Raw genomic sequence first — 25,070 nt, 5'->3', positions numbered from 1 at the left:
AGCAAACATTTTGTGCTGTCCTAGACCAGAAGGCTGATACCTGGAAAACTGAGAGCTTAGCGGAGGTCTCTCCCGTTGGGTGGAATCATGCCTCCCACACCGGTTACCCCTGTGGGGGTATGAGTCCAACATGTTTGACACCAAACAAGATAGGGTTTGTTGCAGCCGTTTTAGAGATGGTCATCGCGCGGTCGCGTAATCCCTCTCTATATTAGTATATGGCTGCTTCACTGGCAACCCGGGAGAATGGACTTTGTAGGCTGTAGGGGTGCCCCGCTCATGCAGGGGCACCATTTAACTAAGCACCCTGCCTTCAGGATTGTTAAGGCCTGCTATAGGGATGACTTATAGGTTTTAAGTGCAGTGACCCTAAGATATAGTAAACCTATATCTTTAGTAAGTGCTGCATGCACCAACTTACACAGGCTGCAATGGCAGGCCTGTAGTTCCATTTTGAATGGTCTCTTATGGGTGGCATAATACATGCTGCAGCCCATGGGAGACCTCTGGGGTAACTATGCCCTGGGTACATGGGTACCATATACTAGGGACTGACAAAGATACCCTAGTATCCAATCTGGGGTGTACCTAACAGTATCCAATCTGGGGTGTACCTAAGTACGTAACACAACAGTTTAAGTAGAAAGCAGATAGACTGGGCTCCTGATTAGAAGGATCCCAGTCAGACTAGTCAAAAACAGTGTCACATCAAGAAAAAAGTAGGGGTAACCATAAGAAGCAGATCCTACTTTCCTACATATGTATTTGCTCCTTTCCTTAGTGTGTGTTCCAGTCAAACTAGACCCAGCTTTAAAGAGTAGCAGAGCTCTTTCAAAAGGAAATCATATTCCCACAGTAACATCTGAAATTTGAGGCACAGAATCCTCTTAACTGTATGTGGAGTCTGTTTGAGACCAGATTTCAGGAAACAAGAATGGCCCTGATCAACACAACTGCATTATTTGGTGTGGTAGTAATGTACCCAGTAATAGTGATAGAACAGATATGAGTAATTCTTGAATGCAGCATTATACTAGGGCCACAAATGATCCACAAAAGGTCCCATCTGAAATGGGTAATTGAATTCAGAAATCGATGTTACTGCGCCGATTTCCGCATGATATTCCAGAGTTGAGGAATATTTGGGTTTGACCGGATAGAATTGTCCCCAGAATCAACTGTAGGAATACCACATGAGTTATTATGGTGTGTGGTATTACAACATCCTGTATAAAAACGATTGGGCAGAAAATCCTGTTTCCATCCAAAACCATTTGGAAAATGGACCTATATGATGTGGTTAACATGTAATTGGGGCAGTAATTTTATTTTTACGTTACTATTTTTTTACAACTTGAAAGGCATCGAAATAAAGTGATTGCCCGAGACTCAGGCTTCCTATGTGCTCACCCTATTACTTGTGTGAAAAATCACCTGACTTCAAGGTCAGCAACGTGGCTGCTGAGCACTGGACATCTCAAGACCTTCCGATAAAGCTTCGCCCCCTTTATTATCTGTGATTTTTTGAGAGGCCATTGTTAGCAGGTTCTTAAAGGAAAAGAGTGGTACACACTAATTGTAAATTCTTCGATTTATGTATAAATTGCTCTTAAAAGTGTCACAATCGTGCTTTCAGTTACTTTAAAGCACTATATTGTCATCTGCCACTGTATCCAAACTGCAAGAATCCTTCGGTCCCTCGGGATGCCTCAGTGTAGGACACATGTTCCAGGCGTATCCTCTGTAAATGTGTCACACCGCGTACACTTCAAAGTGGCTGCTGTAAACTGTCTATTAATGCTCCGTGCATGCAAATGAATCGATAAGAAGAGAGGGCAGTGCTTTAATGAAATAAGATCACAGAAATAAAACAATTAAAGTAAATGCTTGGCATTGCCCCACCCGCTTTATCTTGATTCATAATTTGATGAGAAATGGATATGCCGAACATGGCCTGAATATTAATTAATCACACCTATAGTAATGAGAGGGAGAGTCTGACCTTCAAACAATGCCGCATATTTAGCTGTTTACTCTTAGAAATGAAACACCCACTAGGGTTTGTATAAAGGCTCCATCATACAGCCATGGCACCAGCCCCCTCCACCCTCCACTCTCCTCCTCAGTGCCTCTCTACAGGGTGAGCGGTCCTTCTGCAGCATCATGTCTTACTTCCATCATAGTGCTGGTTCCAGCCGGGCTTCAACAGCTGGTGGTGGAGCCAGCTTTGGAGGCTTCCAAGGCAGTTCTGGAGGGTTCCAAGGTGTCTTTAAGAATGAAGTGATTGGGAGCCAACCCAGCAACGAGGGCCTCCTCTCTGCTGGGGAGAAGCAGACCATGCAAAACCTCAATGACCGTCTTGCTAGCTATCTGGAGAAAGTCAAACAACTGGAATGTGCCAACCTGGAGCTTGAGAACAAAATCAAGGACTGGTATGCAAAGCACCCTCCGCCAGTGGCTCGCGACTACAGCAAATAATATGCCATAATCGCGGAGCTGGAAAAAAAGGTAGGAACATGATCAATCATTATAAACTTGGCCTCAGGATGTACATGATTATGTCATTCCTTGCTATTGCTGGTGTGTGTAATGCAGAAATTGACTGTTACTTTTTAAGTGTATGGAGCGGAGGGTTTGTCTCTCATAGTCTCGGGTGGGCTTTACACAGAGTACTGGACACTTTCTTCTCTTGATGTGTAAAGAAGGGCACTCTTTGTCCGTATTTTGTCACTGAAGTTAATTGCCACCACGCCCTATTTATGAACCCACAACGTCCTTGAATGAAACTGTGGCCAATTAAATCTCTAGTAAACACCGGATTATTAAAAGTTCCCATACTGTCTGGAAGGCTGCTTTCCTGCTGTAAATATCTGTAGTTCCTTTCGTGATCATCAGAGATAAATTACTGGCAAATCCGTTCTCTAGGTGGCTCTTAGATCATCGATTGGGCCATTCAGCCATGTTTTGTGGGTACCACGTGACTCCATGCTGTACCATGTTTCCAGTCTAGGGCTTTATTTTGGCACATGTTCATTTAATGCACACTTGAAATTGGAATCTTAGTTGTCTTAAATACGGTCATTTCAATGATATTGATTGTGTAAAGGGATCAGTGGAGACGATGTCGCATTGCGACCAGAGCGGCTGACTTTGGAAATGGAAACCAGGTTCGAATCCCATCATTGGCTCAACATCCTATGATAGATATCTGGGCAAATCATGTCATCTCCCTGAGTCTAAACGATGCATGTGATCTTGTGTAATGTAACTGGTGCTCATTTAAAGCGCTCGCATACATTCGGGTCGAGCTTGCCTCCTCGAGCAATATAAAACTGCAAAAATAGCTGAAAGATGGTTTTCTAGAGTTATAAAGCCACAGGGTGTTTCTATGGATATTGCAAGATGGTGCCTGGAATATTAATTACAAGAGGGAACGAGGGAACTGGATAGTATGTGCATGCACCAGAGGTCTGTACAGATACTCACTGAACCGCCAGAAATGCTTAATCAAAAGTGTAAATGTCAATCATTATTTTTTTAGAAGGATTATTGACTTTTGTTTTTGAAGGTCAGAATATTACCCTTTTGGAAATGATGCTCCACCCGCTGCACCATGACATTCCACTGTGACCATCTATTGTCTTCCAGATCATTGCCGCATCTACTGATAATGCCAGGATCGTCCTGCAAATCGACAATGCCAGACTGGCTAGTGAAGACTTCAAACTTAAGTAAGTCTGCCATTTCCTCCATCAGTGGCAACAACTTAGCAACGAGGCAGAGTCATCCAAATGCTAAAATACCCTTGACTGTCTTCACCTTCCTTGCCTCACCGCCAATTCATCCGCATAGCCTTGCCTAGAGAAGACTAGATCACTGGGACACTTTGATTCGGTGTTGCAATACTTGCTCGCCCCTTCATAAGGATATCACCATTGCCACGTGGACTCTTTCTAACCTTGCCGGGCACACCAGGACCACCACTTGTCAATAAAAGGATAAACAAGTATCCAAGAAGCACTGATCCCTCCCATAAATACCTCTTAAATCTTGAAATCTTAGGGCCCGATTTAGACCCTCACGGATGGACCACATTCCATCAGGTTGGGTGGGGACATCTCCTCCACCCCTTGACCATGACCTTATGAGTCACAGAGAATTTGGCTCGTCAGACAAGGTCCAATCACTGGACTCACATGTGGTAACTCTCAAACATTCAAATGGCTGAGTACCTCTCTTTTTCCACTCTTTACCTCACCCTTTTGCCTCACAAAGGTCACTCACTTTGTGCACGTCTTCTTATCTCAGTGACTACTTGATACCTCACCCACCTTCTTCATTATATCACCACCTAATACCCATTCAAATACATTTCAAAACAATAAATAGAGCAATTATGTTGACTTTGAACCTATATTTTTTGTTTTCAAATGAATAGTCTTTAAATTACATTTTTGTCTTTCCACTTGTGAAATAAACCTTCTTCAAGAGCTAGGCACAAGATTAGGGTTCGCTCACTGAAACTACGCAGTGGTGGATTACATGCTTGAATTATTCTCAATAACTGCGATCACTTGACAATATATACCGAGGACTCCTATGTGGATAGTGTGGATGGAATGCATTGCACTGACGTACGTGGTTAGCTATGCTGTGCTGCACAATTATGTACTGTAGGGAGGTCTTCTGAACGGGAAAGAGTTTCCTCGTGGTTAAGATTAGAAGAATATCATAACTCAGGTACCTTGATTCTGTCGCATTAAGGATGTCCCTTTTACTGTCAGATGAGTAGCACAGCATTCAGACCCTTAACCCTTTAGAATAACGTGCGGAAGAATCCTAAATGCTGAGACTTTTCCCTGCATATTTGGAATTCAGGCAACATAGCGCCCACCACAAACTCCATCGTTCTAGGAGATATCACCAGGCGCTAGCTAGTAAGCAATGCAATGCGAATGGTTTCATTCCTATTTGGTCTTTTCTTAGCTAACAGAAAAGATCAGAAGTGCAAAAACCATAAGATCCGTCCTAACCTTGTTCTGGTATTTGCTGTGGCAATGGTCATATTTGACTAGGATGGTGGGAGGTTTGCAAGGCACTAATCTTGCATTCAAAGTCCAAAACAAACTGAAGGATATTTAAAGAGAAATTACATATTTCTTCAATGAAGACATTTCTTTGTTATAGATGTCTTCCACAATATTGTACTTATACATCTTTTATAAAAGCATCACACAGACTTAGTTGCACCTTTGAAGTGTCACAGGGCTTCTGGCAATGTGCTGTCGCAAACTTTCATTAACGCGCTTGGACCCCCAGATGTTAGAACTTGCTGTTCCAGATGTGTTTTTCCTTGGCTGTTATTCACCTCTAGTTACTTTCTTTTCCAGGTATGAGAATGAGCTGTCCCTGCGCCAGAGCGTGGAGGCGGACACCAACGGGTTGCGCAAGGTGCTCGATGAGTTGACCAGGGCCAAGTGTGACCTTGAGGGAGAGGTGGAGAACCTGACGGAGGAGCTGTCTTGCCTCAAGAGGAACCACGAAGAAGTAAGAGCATTGTGGCATGAAGGTGCTGGGATTGACATAGATGGACTCCTATAACGTGTTACACGCCTTTGAAATGCGCTTTCTGACTTATTAAAGTTGTCTTAGAGTTGTGTCAGACAATCTACCTACGGCCATTGCACTGACATGCAGCTTATCGTCTACGGTTTGCATGGCACGTCAGAAACACCTAAGCAGTGGAAAGCATCCCATCTTTTCTCCTAGTCTTGCTCTAAGAAGAATATATATTGTGGTGCTCTCCAGAAAATTAGCCGTGGCAGCACTGTTGTTTCTTGACCTGTTGCATTCCTAGACAGGTTTCAGGTGTTTAATGTTAGTTGATGGTGGAGAGAGGATATCTTTAGAGGGTGGACTAACATTGACCCGAATATTCCAATATTTTTTAGAAGCCTGGGAAAGAATCAGACGGACAAACAAGGAAGTGTAAATGCATTACATTGGAAAACATTAATATATATGATTCAGGTGTCAACAGCATGGGGACTCAGGACTGAGTGATTTGGGCTCTTCAGATGGGAGTGCTCAGCAATGGAGTGGAAACTCATTCATTTGAACTCAGAGCCGTGGTTACTGAACCACGACTGTTTGCGAGGGCACGTGTCATTCTTCTTCTTAGGCGATGTCTTCTTTCTGTCAGCTATGTATCCTTATAATTGAGCTCATCCCCTGCCAAGTATGTGTTGAGTAATCCACATTGCCTTTTTTCTGCTGGACCATATATCTTTCACACGAGACAACAACTCTTTATTTTAGCTAGTCTAGATTTCCATTTTTGCGATACCACAGTGTGTTCTTCTTGGTAGACCACATTGCCTTCCTAGTAGGATCTTTCCTTCTGCTAGACAACATCACATTTTCCTGTTAAACCTTTCCTCCTAAGCCACATCTGCTTCATTTTGTCTGGATACATCTCCGTTGAGCTATTCTTCTTCATGTTAGAATAGATCTCCTTTCTATACCATATCTCTGTTTTCCAGACCACAGCTCTCTCTCCCAATGATAGACCACATCTCCTACATTCCGTTTGTTCACATTTCCTACGGATAGATGAAATCTCTATGTGATAGATATACATTCCTGCTAGATCATAACCCCTCATACTAGGCCACACATCCTCCCGGCCTGTGACAGGTCTTTTCATTCACGGCCATACTGTTTTCTATTACAGCATCAGTTTTTCACTTACACTGTGTAGCCTTCTCTCAGACCACACATTCATATATGCTCCCATTATAACCAGTCTTTAAAGCACTTCAAACACGGTGGTGCTATTACTAGTAGATACCATTTCTCAATTTAATGATACTCAATTTAGTAACTTCAAAAGAGTGAAACACAGAGTTGGGACTGTGACGAATTTTCAACCTGTGACTCTCAAGCTGTGCCAGATCTCAGCAGCAATCAATTAACCCAAGCCATCTGCCTGCGACTAGCCTGGGTCTCCTCACCAGCACAACTCAAAACCTTCTCGCCAAGCAACACCACTTCCCATTTCTAGACTACAACCTGCCTGCAATTGTGTCTATTAAATCAGACACAACAATTCATCTGCTGCTGTCAAGGAACTAAAAATATGCACTTAGGATAATGCCCAAGGTGGCACTTAAAATAACAAAAGCAGTGTTATAATTTACAAGTGTATCTACTGATATCCCCTTTGGAGACGTAGATGCAACTATAAAGTACATCAACGGGGTTTCGCTGGATAGTGGTATTTGATGTGTGATGATCCGCAGCAGCCAACGAGGTTATGATTTGTTTAGTGAAAGTGACCAAGCATGTGAATTAGTAGTGGCAGGAGGAATAGCAGTTGCAGCCACTAACATACCTTTGGTACCTCTGCCACTGCTCCTGGCATCACTGTCAGGGGTCACAGGAGACTGGGAGAAACAAAGTAAATATAGTTCCAAGAGCCATATTTCTGCTTGTAATGTACAATCATTGATCCATGTCTCCCACCTCACAAGCCAATCAGAAGCGCTTGCGGGGCCAAGGCAGGGCCACTGGTCAAACCTGAGATGGTACTGGGATCAAATGATGCATGATGTCACTTCTGCTGCCTCTGCTCTGGCATTTTGGTGAATTGACTTATACAAAAGGAATGATAAAAAGAGCAAAAAAAGGTACCATTGTATTCTTGCCTATGGTGAACCCTGAATAATGCCCATGACATAATGCTTCCCGCAGGAAATGAAGGGACTCCTGGGAGCTGAAGGGCACCTCAGCGTAGAGATGAATGCCGTCCCAGGCATCAACCTGCTGAAGCTCCTCGGCGACATGCGAGGCCAGTACGAGGAGATGGCAGACAAGAATCGCCGGGATGCCGAAGCAAAGTTCCTGGAAGCGGTGAGGAGGGAATGAATGTCCTGTGGGCTGTGGGATAAGAAGGACTGAACTATGGAAAACCGAGATATTTTCAAACAAACTATTGCCCCCTTAAACACCCATAAGGCTGTTCCGAAGTCAGTCTCATCCCAGACCCTACATAATATGTCACTGACTATGGCTTATCGCCACACAGAGTCCCCACAGATCAGTCTGGGAGGAAGTACGTTTTAAATATGCATTTTGCATATATTTTTCTCCTGACTGTAACGACATAGACAATTTAAAAAGACAGGAATGGAATGTGCCCGAGTAATTTCCTGTGGCTGGGATACATTCAAGAAGTCCATCACTTTTTGTAGTGCCTAAATATGTGAACTTTTCTCATTCCCATGCTGTCTCTTAGAGCACTGCCCTCAAACAAGAGATCTCCGCCGGGGCTGAGGAGGTCCAGACGAGCAAGAGAGAGATCTATGACTTGAAGCGCTCCCTACAATCCTTGGAAATTGACCTACAGGCATCTCTCATAATGGTGAGTTGTCTCAATGACTCCAGTTCTTTCTACATAGACCTCGCTGGTGAGAATTCTTTCCAAGCATATTAGATCCCCCATTGCTTGGGGAAGGTCTTGAAGAACCCACGACCATGCTGGAACCACCACTTATATAGCACATAGGTCTCTCTCCTTCGTGTGAATAGACTTATATAACTGCCAAGATTCCTAGGTCCACGCGTCGGTATCTGTCCCGGTCCAGTTTAGTTCTTCGTTTTCTAGAACTCGTAGTATTGGTTTTATAATGTAATAAAATATACCTAAAGCCCCGGAATGCAAAGACTAAATCTGGACTCGAGCAGCTAGGCAGGCATGGACTCGCAAAACTTGTAAGAGCGGTGAGGGCCCTTGCTGAGGCAGAGAGAGTGGAGCTGGGGCAGGGTTGCACATTCAGTGGGGTGGCTTTAACATACACACAGCTGCATCCGCAGCTTGGAGTGGTAGTAGTAAGTGCACTGCGTACATACCATGAACTAGCCTGGAGACTATTCCAAGGCTGCAGTCACAATGGGAACGAAAAGAAAGCATGAAGCATGTGGGCGTCGTCCCAGCATCTCCCCTCTAATAATGCCCCCATGCAGTCTTAAAGGCATCCTGGACCCCTCTTGGCATGAATGAGAGAGGATGCCCCGACACTGCTAACAACTCCTGCATGTGCTTAGTTGGCAAATGCCTATTTTCTGATAAAAATGCAAAGAAAGGCTTGGTAAAGTGTCACACGTATATGGACTTGACTGCAGTATATTATTCTGGACTTGGGGGAAGGGATGTAGGCTAGAGCCATTTTTCATCACTTTTGGCCCATTGAAAGCTAGAACACATTCCGTCACGTTGTTTCAGGTGTACCTCTTGTCTTTATTAAACACAGAAAAAATCCCTTGAAGCCAACTTGGCAGAAACAGAAGGGACCTACTGCGCCCAGCTGGCACATCTTCAAGAGAAGATCAGCCATATAGAGGAGGAACTTGCAGGAATCAAGGACGAGATGGAGAACAACATGGCAGAGTACGAGCAACTCCTGGACATCAAGAGCCGGCTGGAGAGGGAGATCGAGACCTACCGGTGCCTGCTGGAGGGACAGGGCAGGTAAGACGATGGCAAGTCCTGAACACCTACACTTATTTAGGTTCCGAGCCAAGTTCTTCACCTGGGGTACCACTGCCGTGAAGAAAGGAGCCCTAAATCACCCAAACAAGTAACATTGGTAACCCTTTGGTAAACCCTCACTTGAAACCTATCTTGTCAGCAGACATCAAGCATTGCGTATAGAATTAAACGACACTCTTAGTCATGTGTATGTAATATGCATGTCATTTCCTTTCAGTTTCAAAGTCGACCAAAAGGCTAAGAGTCATGGCTCTCAGTCATCAAGAGGTAAGCGTCCCTCTTTCTGTTAGCTTTGTTATAAGGCTCGTAAATCACAGTGACGGGTTCTTGCGCCCTTCTCCCATGTGTCTGTTTGAAGTCCTGTCTAGTATAATAAAGCTTAGGCACCAAATGGTTTCTATGGGACATATCGTTTCAAGTTGGTAACAGTAGTGCATGTCATGCCACCAGATAAGGGGAGCGCTGGCCCTTGAAAGATTCTAGCCTCCACTGCTCAACTTCTCTGTGTGGATTATTAAGAACAGATATGACTTTGCTCAGCAGGTCCAATACGATGAGGGATTTAAAGGTGAAGTTAAGCCCATCACATTTCTAGGGCATGACATGCCCCACAAAACAAAACACTAGAAACATCTTTTTAGTTTTATTTTTTCCAGTGTAACTACTGGCACCTTTTTCCAACTTTAAAAGCTAAAGTTAACCTTTGGTGACGGCCATCTTGTTCTCTCTTTCCTTCGCTCTGACGGCGCTAACGAGCCGCATGCCACATTGCTACCTTATGATGCATGGGTGTGAGTGCTCATATTAAGTATCAGATTAAATGTGCTTCACCTGTACTTGAAATGTGACAGTGAATACCAAGGATGGGAAATGATGGAAGTAACAAAATGACTGTAATTATTCTGGGATTTTGTTTTATGTGCCATTCAATGCCCCATAAATATGTCAGGTTAATTTCTTCTTTAAAGCATGAACATTTCTTTTACATGAACCATAAGTGACACTTAAAGCAGGATTTGCATTATATTTCTGCCTGATTAAAAATAACCCTTTTAGCAATGATAATTGCTTTTTTCGACATAAATTATTGAATTAGTCTCAACTTCCAAATGTTTGGAATGACCTTTAGGCTATCTACGACTCCTACGTTGACTGGGTTATGTAAAGACGATCATCTAAGTCTAGGCATGTTCGAGCCAGAGAGGTCAGGATGGCCCATCAGGAGAATCTTCTCACAAGTTACTTGCACCACTGTTAACGTGTTCTCCTGCACCATTGTTAACATGTTAAGATGAGGGGCTCTCATTATAAGTAGAACATTCCCACATGGTGCTTGGACCAACTAGAACATTAACATAAGTCACATTCACCAATCAGAATACTTCCATGAGACACATACACCAAATTTAGGGCCTTATTTTGATCTTGACGTTCGGGGGACTCAGTGGTGACCGATATCCGCCTTCTGAATATCCCATAGGATATATTGGGATTTATATTTCGTGGACGGGATATTCGTCAAAGTTGTGACGGAGTAACCCGTCCACCGAGATCTAAATCAGGTCCTTAGTCTTAACGTGATGCACATGCACCAGTGATCACATGGCATACATGCAATATCTAGAAAATTCCCAAGAGGCGCTTGCACCACGCAGACTCTTCACATGAGGCACTTGCACTAACTAGTCTATTCTCATGAGGCACTGGCACCACACAGATTCTTCACATGAGGCACTTGCACTAACTAGTCTATTCTCATAAGGCACATGCACCACGCAGACCCTTCACATGAGGTACTTGCACTAACTAGTCTATTCTCATGAGGCGCATGCACCACGCAGACTCTTCACATGAGGCACTTGCACTAACTAGTCTATTCTTATGAGGCGCTTGCACCACACAGACTCTTCAAATGAGGCACTTGAACTAACTAGTCTGTTCTCATGAGGCGCATCCACCATGCAGACTCTTCACATGAGGCACTTGCACTAACTAGTCTATTCTTATGAGGCGCTTCCACCACACAGACTCTTCACATGAGGCACTTGCACTAACTAGTTTATTCTCATGAGGCGCATGCATCACGCAGACTCTTCACATGAGGCACTTGCACTAACTAGTCTATTCTCATGAGGCGCATGCATCACGCAGACTCTTCACATGAGGCACTTGCACTAACTAGTCTATTCTCATGAGGCACCTGCACCATGCAGACTCTTCACATGAGGCACTTGCACTAACTAGTCTATTCGCATGAGGCACATGCCCACTCAGACTCTTCACATGAGGCACTTGCACTAAATAGTCTATTCTCATGAGGCACATGCCCACGCAGACTCTTCACATGAGGCACATCCACCACGCAGACTCTTCACATGAGGCACTTGCACTAACTAGTCTATTCTCATGAGGCACTGGCACCACGCAGACTCTTCACATGAGGCACTTGCACTAACTAGTCTATTCTCATAAGGCACATGCACCACGCAGACCCTTCACATGAGGCACTTGCACTAACTAGTCTATTCTCATGAGGCGCATGCACCACGCAGACTCTTCACATGAGGCACTTGCACTAACTAGTCTATTCTCATGAGGCACTGACACCACGCAGACTCTTCACATGAGGCACTTGCACTAACTAGTCTATTCTCATGAGGCACATGCACCACGCAGACTCTTCACATGAGGCACTTGCACTAACTAGTCTATTCTCATGAGGCACATGCACCACACAGACTCCTCACATGAGGCGCTTGCACTAACTAGTCCTAGTCTATTCTCATGAGGCACATGCACCACGTAGACACTTCACATGAGGCACTTGCACTAACTAGTCTATTCTCATGAGGCATATGCACCACACAGACTCTTCACATGAGGCACTTGCACTAACTAGTCGATTCTCATGCGGCACATGCACCACGCAGATTCTTCACATGAGGCACTTGCACTAACTAGTCTATTCTCATGAGGCACATGCACCACGCAGACTCTTCACGTGAGGCACTTGCACTAACTGGTCTATTCTCATGAGGCACATGCATCACGCAGACTCTTCACATGAGGCACTTGCACTAACTAGTCTATACTCATGCGGCACATGCACCACGCAGACTCTTCACATGATGCACCTGCACTAACTAGTCTATTCTCATGAGGCGCATGCATCAATGTAAACTTATTCGGATGAGGAACATGCACTAATATCAGCATGTCCAAATGAGTGGCTAGTAACAACATTAGAATAATTAGAATATTAGAATGATCCGACGAGGCGCCGCCTCAGCACAGCAAACGTTCCAATGAAGCACACGCACTACTGCTCACATGAGGTACATGCACCAGTTACAATGTTCACACGAGGCAGATGTATACGACTTTGAATGTTCACGAGAGGCATGTACATACACTAAGAAGAATGTTCAGCTCAGGTCACTGCACTAACGTTAGCAAGTTTACACAAGGGTTAAAAACATACAACAAACCATTCACCGGAGGCGCTGACGTCACCGTGTGTAAGAGAAATGCAGCCGCATAATAGCAATAGTGAACAAGCACAACATTAGAATGCTGAAACGTGAGCAAACGCCAATATGTACATGATCACATAAGCACCATGCACTATTCAAAAAGTGCTCACATGGGAGACATCGGTGAATGTTCACGTTAGGGGCGTGTGTCTAGAATGAATGGTTCAAAGAACAGAGATGGGAAAAGGAGATTGCAGTTCTGTCATTAGAATGTTTATATGAGGTACATGTGCATTGTTAAACTATTCACAAAATACATGCTCCAAAATGGGCCCCGTTTGGAAAGCTATTTGCCTACCTGAGTTTAATTTAGGTAACAAAATAATTAATTAATTGGAGAGGGTAACATCCTATTCCTGATTCATAAAGTGAACGCAGAATTCCAAACTTTATCCAACATGTCCACGAGCTTCTCTGTCATTAAGCACATCATCTGTTCTCTCAATATATCCTGCCTGCATTCTTTTGTTCACCTCTTCATTTCTTGTTTCAGCCCCGGAGCCAGTTAGAAGCCGAGTTGTGAAGACCATCGTCCAGGAAGTGATTGATGGCAAAGTGGTTTCGCAAGAGGAGAAACACAGTGAACAGAAAATATAGACAGAAGCTGGGTCTCTGCTTATGGAACCGCTGATCTACCGGTAAACCGACAACAGGATGCACAACCCGGGAGGAGGAACCCCTTCCACAATCCTACCCCGCCGCTCTTCTGCTTCTCCTATGGGGTTTTCAACTCTTCGAACATAACCGCAGAATCTTCTGGACAATTGAATGCACTGAGCGCCACAACAGCAGTCCCCGTGCATACGGGCAAACCAGAAGACACCCAAAATGAGTGAGGGAACACCTAAGAAAACGAGAGGGCGTCCAAGATGTCCATCACGTGGCTTGGTATTGACCAAGGAAGAGTGTTCTTGTTTGGACACTAAATGAATCATCGGTAAACAGCATTCTAAAACTTAGGCCAACTGAGAGCATTTTAAATGCCATACTGGTTGTAAATCTACTTCTGAAGACCTCACAAATCGACACCTCGGCAGCGGCACCAGCTGGGAAGTGTGGCTATTCACTGTATCAAGGCTCTTCCTTTGACCTTAAATCTCTTCCTCTTTGCCTTTCTTTACCACAAAATGCTAATCTTTGTTTCTGTGACATTTTAATTCAATAAACTATTTCTGAATGCAAGATAAAAGGGTGTATTTTCTGACATTTCCCCAATTTAGCTTTTTATCTATTGAGAAATGTCATATGACTCAAATGTATGGAAGTTAGAATGCACTGAATCAAAATTGGTACTGAATTTAGTGATAGACAAAGCGTTTGAAGAACATATGCTCAGAATAGGAGGACATGTGACATCAGTGCTCTTAAACAGTGGCGTTTCTTAAAGTGATATTTAGGGATGTTATACAGGACCATGGATAAAACTGAGCTGCGGGTGCAAAGATTAAAGTAACGTTATAGTTAGGTGAATATGTCAGTGACAACATTGATGTTTGAACTAAAAAGAACAGGAAATCACCAGTTATAGTTAGCAAAGCTCCGCCATGCCCTGCTTATGACCTTACATATTACATCAATCATGACATGTTCGAGCACATCATTTATGTTAACTAATGATATCTCAAACACAAAGTTCGGCCTCGGCAGTGGTCATCCTAGGGCCTTTAATGGCTCGGGGAGGGGAGCAGCGTGCCCTCCCTCCCCTTAAATACACATTGAAGCCTCGGGGTTGGGCTCCCTGTGGCCTTTAATTAAAGATTAAGGCCCCAGCTGCCAATTGTGTTTTGATCCTGAGGGAGTCCTACGAGATCGCAGCAGAAACTACGGATGTTTTGGGGATTTTGGCCTGGGGGGGAGGTCACTCTGGGTCCCCCCATGAGGCCTAGGGGGGCAGAGTATCCCTACCTTGCCCCCTTATATTTTATTTAATTTCCTACTGCAGAGCATGAGACAAAGTCCCCGAGTTGTGTGACGGTTGCAAGCAATATTTTTATGATGTGGCTGGCAGTCAATCAGTATGACTGCTGCGAGAGCGAATAGGCCCAAAGGAAATAAAGCTCCCTGGGTCAATTGGAATGCTCTGTTTTTAAATTGGCGCTCCAGCAAGAGTATCTCGAGCTTCTCACAGACCCAACAGTCCAGATATACAATTATTTTTTACCCTTAATTTTTAATAAAAACCTACCAAACGGATTTACACCAAATCACAAAAAGCGCAATCTGCGTACCATCAGGTGTTTGTTAAGCGCGACTACTCACCCGGAAGGGTCTCAAGGCGCTAGGGTTTGTGGGGGGGGGGGGGGTTCGCAAGTTCCAGTCCATCAAGGAGGGGGTCTGTCGAAGAGCCAGGTTTTGAGGTTTTTTGCGAAGATGGGGAGCAATATTATCTGTCTGAGGTGGAGCGGAAGGTAGTTCCAGGCTCTGGCCGCGCTGAAGGAGAAGGAGCGGTCTCACGATCTGGTCTTTCTTGTGCGGGGGACCATGGCGTACGAGAGTTGGGCTGATCGTAGGGTCCTTTGGGGTGCGTGGAATTTGAGTCGGCTATTTAGGTATGCTGGTCCGGTGTCGTGGAGGGCCTTGTGAGCGTGGGTTATCATCTTGAAGGTGACTCTAGCTTTGATGGGGAGCCAGTGGAGTGTGCGCAGGTGCTGGGAGATGTGGCAGTGTCTTGGAAGGTTGAGGACCAGTCTTGCAGCAGCGTTTTGGATGTTCTGTAGCTTACGGGTAAGGTTTTTGTTTATTCAGGCATAGAGTGCGTTGCCGTAGTTGAGCCTGCTGGTGACCAGGGCATAAGTGACGGTCTTTCTGTGTTTGAGGGGGATCCATTTGAAGGTCTTACATAGGAGGCGGAGGGTGTGGAAGCAGGAGGACGAGACAGAGTTGATCTAGCGGTCAATTTTGAGCTCTGAGTCCAGGAGTATTGCCAGGTTGCGTGCGTGGTCCGTGGGGGTGGGCGGGCTTCCGAGGGTGGGGGGCCACCAGGTGTCTTTCCAGGCTTCAGGGTTTGGGCCCATGATGAGTACTTCCGTTTTGTTGGTATTTAGTTGTAGGCAGCTGTTTTTCATCCATTTGGCGACGGCTTCCATGCCTTCTCGAAAGTTGTGTCTGGCGGTGTTGGGTTCGTTGGATAGGGAGAGGATGAGTTGACTGTCGTCTGCGTATGACACAATGTTGAGTCCGTAAGTTCTGACGATGGGGGCGAGCGGAGCGTACCAAGATCTAACTACCTTCCAAATGTGGTGTAATTCTGTTGAGCAATTTTTGCTGTAGCCCTTCTAAAAGATGTCAATAGAAACTGTATGGGGATTTTGCGTTTTGGGACATCACTGATGACATCACACCACATGTAAACTACTATGGCATTAAAGTTCTGACAGTAAGTACAAAAGAGAAGATCAGGCATCATTGCTACCAACACAGAAACAACTACCTTAGGTGTTGAAAACAAGCATTATGTGCAACATTGACTCTATAGCCTGTACTTTACAGGTTGCATAGTTCACATTAGCAATCAACCACAGACATATGGGAAACTCTCATTGAGTACGGTATTCAATCTGTATACAACTGTTCAGGGGAAGCCAAAATAGTGAATGCAAATTCCAAGGCAAATGCCCTACTACGTACAGCTTTCATCTGTATCAAACCCCTGACACACACCAAGCCTAAATTAAGAAATGAAGCTGATAACGAGGTATGGTAAACAGTGTTTACTCTATGGAGAGAGTTCACTCTACACCACACTGTTTGCAAACAGTGACATTCTCATGAGAAATACACCACATACTCTAAACATACACCACGCAGCTAAATTTGTTTTTCACTGCAGTGAGGCCTACTCCTTCTATAGGCTAGAACTGGAGTTCCTTAAAACACCTTTTAAGCTGTAATTCATGATTAGAAAGGAGTATCTTCTTCATGTTTAATATGTTTGGAATGGTGATGATAAATCCTCTTTAATGGTAAAGCTGGATTTAACAGTACCATTTGAGAAAAGCCACTTTTAGAAAGTGGACATTTCTCTGCTCTCACTGCTCTGTGTGCCTTGCAGTCTGTCTACAATACAGGTCTGGGCTGGGTGACACCTACACTTTGTGCATTCCCTCTAGACAGGCACAATACAAGAAGGGCTGGGTGTGACAGGAGATTCATCTGTATTCATCTGCATACTGATAGCCTTCCTGGGCAAGAAGGGGAAATGGTGGCTCACGCTTACATCTAAATAGGTTGTGTCCTGCCCTCACACCAAGCAGTGATTTCTCCCCTATTGGTAGTCTGGAGCCATGGTTGGGCTGAAAGGGATTCCTGTGCACTTCAGAGAGTTCCTTTGAAGTCACACCCTACATCAAAGGCACTTTTGAGTATAAGTACCAGGGCTGTGGCCCTATCAAATCAATATACTACTGGACCTGGGAAAAGCTCTGCTGGAGTAAACACTGCTATGCTGTAAGGATTGCCCCTTTGCTGTGGGTGACTTTTCTGAGGAACTGCTTCTCTGCGTTCCTGTGCTGTTCTGCTGCCTGCTGATCTCTGACCTGCTGAGGACAAGAACTGAACCCATCACACTTGAACGCCAAGGGCTTGTTGGCTTGCCTCCTGTAGTCTGGAGTCTCAGGGACACAAACAACTTAATCCTGCTAGTGCTGCTGGCCTCTGCCATCTGATAGTCACACCCTTACCTGCCTGAGGTGCCCCCTTTTTTTTCTACCTCGACATTTACGCATCGCTTCCAACAACGAAGCAGCGGATGCTGAATGGCAGTAATTCTACAGCCGATGCGGCTTGATGCTGATGGACAATGCGGCTCGACATCAACGCAGCGCCTGTATCACAATTGGGTTGAACACTGTAGCTTCCATTGAAAGCGTGCATCAGCGCCAACCGTCGCCCTCTATCTTTGGATCAATGACAACGCAACTCCTCCTCGACACCTCACCTCGAGTCTTCAACATTGACCAAAGCTCCATCCAAGGTATTTCTTCACAGGACCTGCCTGGGTCCTACAGCCGGTCCGCTGTCGATTGCGGTCGGCTTGAATTTTGACTTTGCACTGGTTCCTCACGACCTTAAGTAACCTCTTGACTGACAGTGACTTCTAAGCACCTTTTTCACATTTAATATTTAAAAATGCATATCTTGACTTCTACTGGTTTGATGTTTGTCTTCCTGGTCTTGTTTTAATCATATAAATATTCTCTATTTCTAAACCTGTGTGGAGTCTTTCTGTGGTGTTTACATTGAGTTACTGTATTTGTGTTTCACAAATACTCTACACCTTGCCTATTACGTTAAACGTAACTGCTCTGTGCCAAGCTACTAGAGGTAAAGCATAGGTTAATTTAGGGTGTGTATCTGCCTTACCCCGGAAGTCAAATATACACCGATGTCATAGCTCCCACCAAGCATAAGCAAACAGTTATCTCCTTAGGGTGGGTACCTCGGGAGAAAAGCTGGAGCCAGCCCTGGGGGTGGCAGTTCCCAGGGTCGTATATGGCTCCAGGATGGGGGCTGCATGGCCCCCTCCTATCTACTGCACGGGTCGGCCCGAGGAGGTGGTGGTCTCTTGGGCCATATATGGCCCTTAAGAGGGGCCACACAGCCCCCCTTTTTAATGTTTATTTTAGCCCCGGGAGGTGGTGGTTGTTGGCTCCCAATAACCCCAACCAGTTGTGAACCAGGAGGGGTGTTTGCAGAGTGGTGGAGGAAGGGGGCTTGGCCTCCCATAACCTCTCAGCATTTCCGCTGTGTAGAACTTACTGGAGGTAACAAGAGGGGTAGTTGGCCAAGGGCTCTCAGTAGCCAAGGAGACTTCATCGCCCAACTAGTAGCGTGCCAGGAGGCACGTTTGCAGAGTGCTGGTGAAAGGGGTGGGTCACCTGCGACTTGCCAGCAACCATTTCTTTCTTTCATTAGGGGAGGGGAGTTTGTGGCTTCCCTTTCCTGGGCCTATTTGGTCCCCGGGGACCCCATGACCTCATCCACTGTGGCCAGGCATTTTTTTAAATGTGGGAGGGAAAACGAGCGGCCCCTCTTCCAGGCCAATTTCGGCCCCAAGGACCCCATCCCTGGGGCCCGGCTCCTACTGTGTGTGCCCTGGTCCGACCCAGGGCACCCACTCGCATCTTTTGGGGCCTTCAGGGGGAGCCTCAAGGCCTCCGCGGTCTGTGCCGGCTCCCCGCATCCTGCGGGAGCAGGCATTGCTTTTAGATAAGGGAGCAGATGTAAAGGTAGCTCCCTGTGTCTAAAAGCCGTTATTTCCATAATAAAGCTTTATTTTAGCAATTGCCATAAAATCAAACACAATAACTTAAAAATGTATAATCATGCAGTAACAAAACACTTAAAAACATGAAATATAAAATAATTAAAATACCCACAGTTAAATCTAGCAGCATAAAGGGGGAACATCACAACAATTTTTAAGTTGTGAAATTAAATTTCATCCAACATCTCCTATACTTGTTATCTTTTTATTATTATTATTATTATTATTATTTATATGGCGCACAAATCATCCCCGAAGGGATCTCTCGGCGCCTTGGGAGGCAGGTTTCTAGGAGCAGAGCGAATCAGTTGAATAACCAGGTTTTTAGGTGCTTCTTAAAAATGGTCAGGGTGGGGCATGAATGCAGATCTAGGGGCAGCGTATTCCAGTATTTGGGAGCCAGATAGGAAAAGGCACGGCCCCCCATCTTAACTTTTTTAATTCTCGGCATTTGGAGAAGCTTTTGGCTACCGGATCTTAACAGTCGTGCCGGAGTATACCATACCAACTTCTTTGTAAGGTATATAGGTCCTTGTCCGAAAAGTGCTTTAAAAACTAGGCACAAAAGTTTGAAAAGTGCCCTCTTTCTTATCGGCAGCCAATGTAGCTCTCTTAGTAGCGGTAAAGCTGGCGTAAGCGGGGGTTTATTTAAGGCTAGACGGGCAGCCGTGTTTTGCACGACTTGTAGCCTAGAGAGCAGGTTCTCCCTCAACCCCACTAGGAGAGCATTCCCGTAATCCAGTCTGCTGACTAGCAGTGCCTGGATCAAAACCCTTCTAACGGAGAGAGGAATCCACTGGAAGACTTTCTTTAAAGTGCGTATCAGTCAAAAACATTTACCCGATAAGGGTTTTAACATGTTCTTCCATGGATAAATTGTTATCCATTAAGATGCCCAGATTTTTTACCCATTTTTTGAGGGAGGCGGGTGATCCTAGTTCCCCCGGCCACCACTCGTCTGTCCACAAATCCTCCGCTTTACCAAACAATAAGATCTCCGTCTTGTTGGAATTAAGTTGGAAATAGTTGTTTTTCATCCATGTGGATATTTTCATCATACAGCTCTTAAATCTGTCTCTGGTCGCCGTGTGGTCCTTCTCTATGGGGATTATCACCTGAGTGTCATCCGCATAGGAGAAGGTTTGGAATCCACAGGATTTTACAATGGTGGCCAGAGATGCCACATAGATGTTGAACAGGATGGGGCTTAAAATGGAGCCCTGAGGAACCCCCTTATCCATGACTGTGGTCTGAGAGACAAATGTGTCTAACTGAACACATTGAGATCCGTCCGATAAAAAACTCTGCAGCCACTCTAATACCATTCCAGTGACACCAATCTCTCGCAGTCTATCCAGCAGAATTCTGTGAGAGATGGTGTCAAAGGCTGCTTAAAGATCAACAAGGACCAGCGCCGCCGGATTCCCTTCATCCAATAGCAGCCTGATAGTGTCTGTTACCTCTACCAGAGCGGACTCCGTGCTGTAACCAGCGCGGAAGCCCGACTGCGAGGAATCCAGAAGGCCGTGCTGTTCCAAATGATTTGAAAGTTGGTGATTGATCAGAGTTTCCATTACTTTAGAGCAGCCCGGGAGGAGAGAAATAGGTCTATAGTTCTGTAAATTGGCACAGTCTGTAGATGGTTTCTTGGGCAGGGGTTTAATAAAGGCCTTTTTCCATCTAGCCGGAAAAGAGGAGGTTGCTAAAGATAAGTTACATATTTCCGCTATGGGGTTTACTAGCTCCATTGCTAAATCCGACAACATATAAGGGGGGGCTATATCAGACGAGGAGCCTGACTTGATGCCTTTCAGAAGTAGTAGCACCTGCTCCCTAGTGATGGTTGCAAAAGTCTCCAATCTCACCAGGGAGGGGTTATCTGTGAGTAGGATTCTTTCCCTGTTATCTGATACCTGCTCGAAAGAGTCATAAATGTTATCTATCTTGTTTTTAAAATGCATAGCAAGCTTATCGCAGAGTTCCTGTGTAGGGGGGCAGGTAGAATTGACTACTCTAGGAGCAGTAAATTCCTTAAGAATCCTAAAAAGTTCTTTTGATGAACCCTTTGCCACCTCTATACGAATGGCCAAGAATGTTCGTCTTGCTGTATTGCAGTTCATGAGATACATCCTATGTACTATATTGTAGGCCAGTCTATCTACCTCAGATTTTGTTTTCCTCCATTTTCGTTCCTTTACCCTGTAGGCAGCCTTCTCTGTCTTTAAACTATCAGAATACCAGGGAGCCGGACTTTTTCTGTCATAGATTGTAGCTGTTTTGCTCGGGCGATCTTGTCGAAAGCCCTCATGACCTCCGACTCCAATTTACATAAAGCTACGTTGATGTCCTGACATTCATTGAACATAGGAGGGGAAAATACTTTACAAAACGTCTTAGGTGTTATTTTCCTCCATCGTCTACGTATGACTTTCTGCCCTTGTGGTTTTTCCAGACCTTTAGGAGCCAAAAAAGAGAAACTGAGGGCCATATGGTCCGACCAACTAACTACTTGAGGTGGTTCTGTGCTCAAGCTGGGGATATTGGTAAAAATATTATCTAGCGTATAGCCTGCTACATGAGTTGGAAAAACTACTTTAGGCAACAGGTCTAACGATTCCATAGCTGCTAGCAGATCAGCAGTGTCAGTATTAGAATCCATGTCAAAATGAAAATTAAAATCTCCTAAAAGAAAAAAATCCTTCGTTTGCAGAACGTATGGGGCAAGTATTTCTAATAGGGAGGTGCAAAAGGCCTTCTTATTTTCCCCTGGAGGGTGATACACAACTGCTCCTATTACTTTGTGGCCATGGACCGGTTCAATAGATGTAATCATCAGCTCCATCTTAGGAGACGATATTGTATCCAGCACTTTTGAATTTAGGGTGGAACAGGTCGCAATGGCCAGCCCTCCACCCCTTTTTCCAATTCTATCCAGCCTTAATACCGTGTAGTCGGAGGGAAAGGCGATAGCTAGAGAGGGAGAGGAATGTGTGTGTAGCCATGTCTCAGTAAAAAAACATATGTCAGGTTTTTGATCATCTAAAAGATCCCAGATTTCCGTGGCATGCTTGGATATAGACCTGGCATTAATGTATAGCGCTTGGAAAATGACGTCTGGCCTCTTATCTTTATTTAAGTCTTCCTTAGGGGTCGTATTAGTAATTGCTTGCAGCCCTGGGGGCCAATTTTTATTCCAACGACCAGCTGCTTTCTGGGGCTGACTAACTGGCCATTTGCAACAAGGGCGATAGTTTTTAAAGGCTCCAGTATCCAGGCAAAACCTACCCTCGCATTTCAGGCAAAACCTATTTGTCCCCAGCTCCAACAGCTCCTCCCTTGAATAGATTAGAGGCGACATTGTTGTGGGCGCGAGGTATAGCAGAGTTTTCTGGCGGTGTTCTGGCGCGGACGGACGCAGACGGGCTTGCCTTAGGCATGCCTTTGGCGCGCCAGTGGCGCGCCCGTGAGTAACGTGACTTTAAATGACTCAGCGGTGGATCACTAGAGCGCTAACCTCCCAAAATGGCGCCCGCTTAGTGCCCCTCTGGCCATGGGTTTCCTCTCTCCACTCAATCGGTCATGAACAAGACCGTGGTGGACCAGAGAGACCCTTGTGGCAAATAACAACGAATGTGCCCCACAAAATTACAATATTAAAATCACTGACCCCCAGAGGTGCAGTGTCGCAGAATGCACTCGCCAACACCACAAGAGCTACATGTTCACCAAGCTGGTAAAACAAGGTCTAGCAAGAAGACAGAGAGACAGAACACACAAAGGCAACTCTGACATTAAGAACCATGGACATTGCCTGCGTAATCTCGTAGCGGCACAAACTGTCAAAGTGATCTACGCATTAATGTGACATTCGGAGAACGCCTAGAGCTGGGAGAAGTCCCGGTATGGGTTGTAGTGCTTGGGAGAAATCAGGACCTGTTTGCAGTGTCTCCTTACTTTTTGCTCCCATTTTGACTACTAGGTGCTGGTTTTCTGACTCGATTGTGCCTTGGGCTCTGCTGACCTGACCGAGGGCCTGAGCTCTGTTTAAATGTACATGGTTAGGTATAATTATAATTGGCAATGAGAGACCCCTGTAAGTCCCTCGTATATAAAAAGGCAAGGGGGATTCAAGCTACCTATAGGTCCCTAGTATAAAATAGGGCCGGGAGGTGTAGCAGCCCAATTGATTTCCTACACTAGAGTGTGCACTACTGTGGTGCTGGCTGTCAATTTAAAAGCCAGCCCTGCTTAGCAGGCTACTTTTAGATTGCAATTATGTGTGAACTCGACTTCAGAACCAAAGGTACTTCCAAAGTAGTAATCTACCTTAGGTTTCCATATAAGTCACCCCAAAGGTCTCCTCTAGGTGCGCCAGGGGTAGGGCTCAATGTAACTATAAGCAGGGACATTATAAAAGATATTTTGGTATTTCTACATCATGGACTACATAGTCTGTCTATTTATTTATTCTACTAACAAGTTGCATTTATACACAAAAAGCGGGAACACTGTACAAAATATCCAAATACTGTTTGGCAAGAAAATGAAGAGTGTTACATCTGTGCCAAGAGTTTAACAGGGCTTGCGAGTGTCTAGAAGAAGATGGAGTCTGTGCCTCGTAGTCAGCAGCTTGTTGTGGGATGGTGCACAGGTGTTGCAGTGGTCGACAACATCCCTACGAGTGTTCCTTAATGAGTACAACATGTCCACCTCAAAGGGTGGTGAAGGGTGCTGCCGACTGCTGTACTGGGCTGCAGATGGCGATATTGGAATTTGCAAGCCAACAGGAAAGGGCTCGAACAAGCCTTATGAGCTGCACTTACTGAGACAATGGTCAATTCCGAAAATGTGCCTGGGATTCCGAATCTAAGACAAACTTGTTGTTTTTCCTGTGGCATCAATTCATTTTTTTATCATATAGAGGGAGGCATTTATGAGTGATAGATGAGATGGAAGCATTAGTCTCCTTATTTTTCAGTGTATTCATCACCGCTTTGCTACAGATTTAGTCCAAGATTTTTTTCCTTTCCTTTTTGGATTTTCCTTTAGATCACCTGCTGGATGTCTTTGCTTGACTATTTCCTATTCCCCAATATGACAGAGAGATTGGCAAATTCCTATGAATTTCTTCAGTAGTGTTCATCTTCAACCAAGAACTTCAAGACTGTCAAGGTTTTTTGCCATTTCTTCCGAATTGGGAATTACGTCAGTGGATAATTAAAATGTTTCTAAGGGTTCAGGGAGTTAAGACACAAGAAGTTAATTGCTTTTTGTCGCACCATTGAGTAAATGAAACAGGTGTAATATTTAAAATCAGACAGAGAAGAAATTGAGAAAACCTAGAAGCTGGTTCCAGTGATGGTGACAAAAGTAGATTAAAAGAGAGAAAGTGTGAGGCAGTGCATGGAGGTTTAGGACTAGCAGTAAGGTTTAGGTATTCAGATCTTAGATTGCATGGTGACAAGGACATAGTATTCATCTGAATTGGGAATTTAGGTGATATCCCATTAATGGTTTGACAACGAGGGTGAAACGTTGGCATAATGTTATGTGGGACACTTTTTTTTGCGTGCCCGGGCCGATTTTTAATCCGAATCCAGCCTTTATGCTTTCCCTTCCTTAATCCACTGGAATGATGTGGCTGACAAGACGAACATGTCTAGCATCAAATAGGAGATTGAAACTGAAAATATTTTTAGTCATGGAATAGAGGCACAAAATC

The 25,070-nt window shown here is 44.8% G+C and overlaps 1 pseudogene across 1 annotated transcript; it reads left to right on the top strand.

Annotated features, from left to right (window-relative positions):
- The first annotated feature begins 2,109 nt into the window (after positions 1-2,109).
- Positions 2,110-14,272, top strand: LOC146869238 (keratin, type I cytoskeletal 17-like; annotated as a pseudogene). Its single transcript, XR_014978949.1, has 8 exons — positions 2,110-2,508; positions 3,649-3,731; positions 5,391-5,547; positions 7,753-7,911; positions 8,297-8,422; positions 9,312-9,529; positions 9,768-9,817; positions 13,577-14,272. The product of XR_014978949.1 is annotated as a keratin, type I cytoskeletal 17-like (transcript).
- Positions 14,273-25,070: the final 10,798 nt, after the last annotated feature.

The sequence above is a fragment of the Triturus cristatus genome, chromosome 1_1 (assembly GCF_964204655.1).
Source record: "Triturus cristatus chromosome 1_1, aTriCri1.1, whole genome shotgun sequence".
Classification (NCBI taxonomy): Eukaryota; Metazoa; Chordata; class Amphibia; order Caudata; family Salamandridae; genus Triturus; species Triturus cristatus.
Note: the sequence above shows the minus strand (reverse complement) of the source record. Positions and strands in the feature narration are given on the sequence as shown.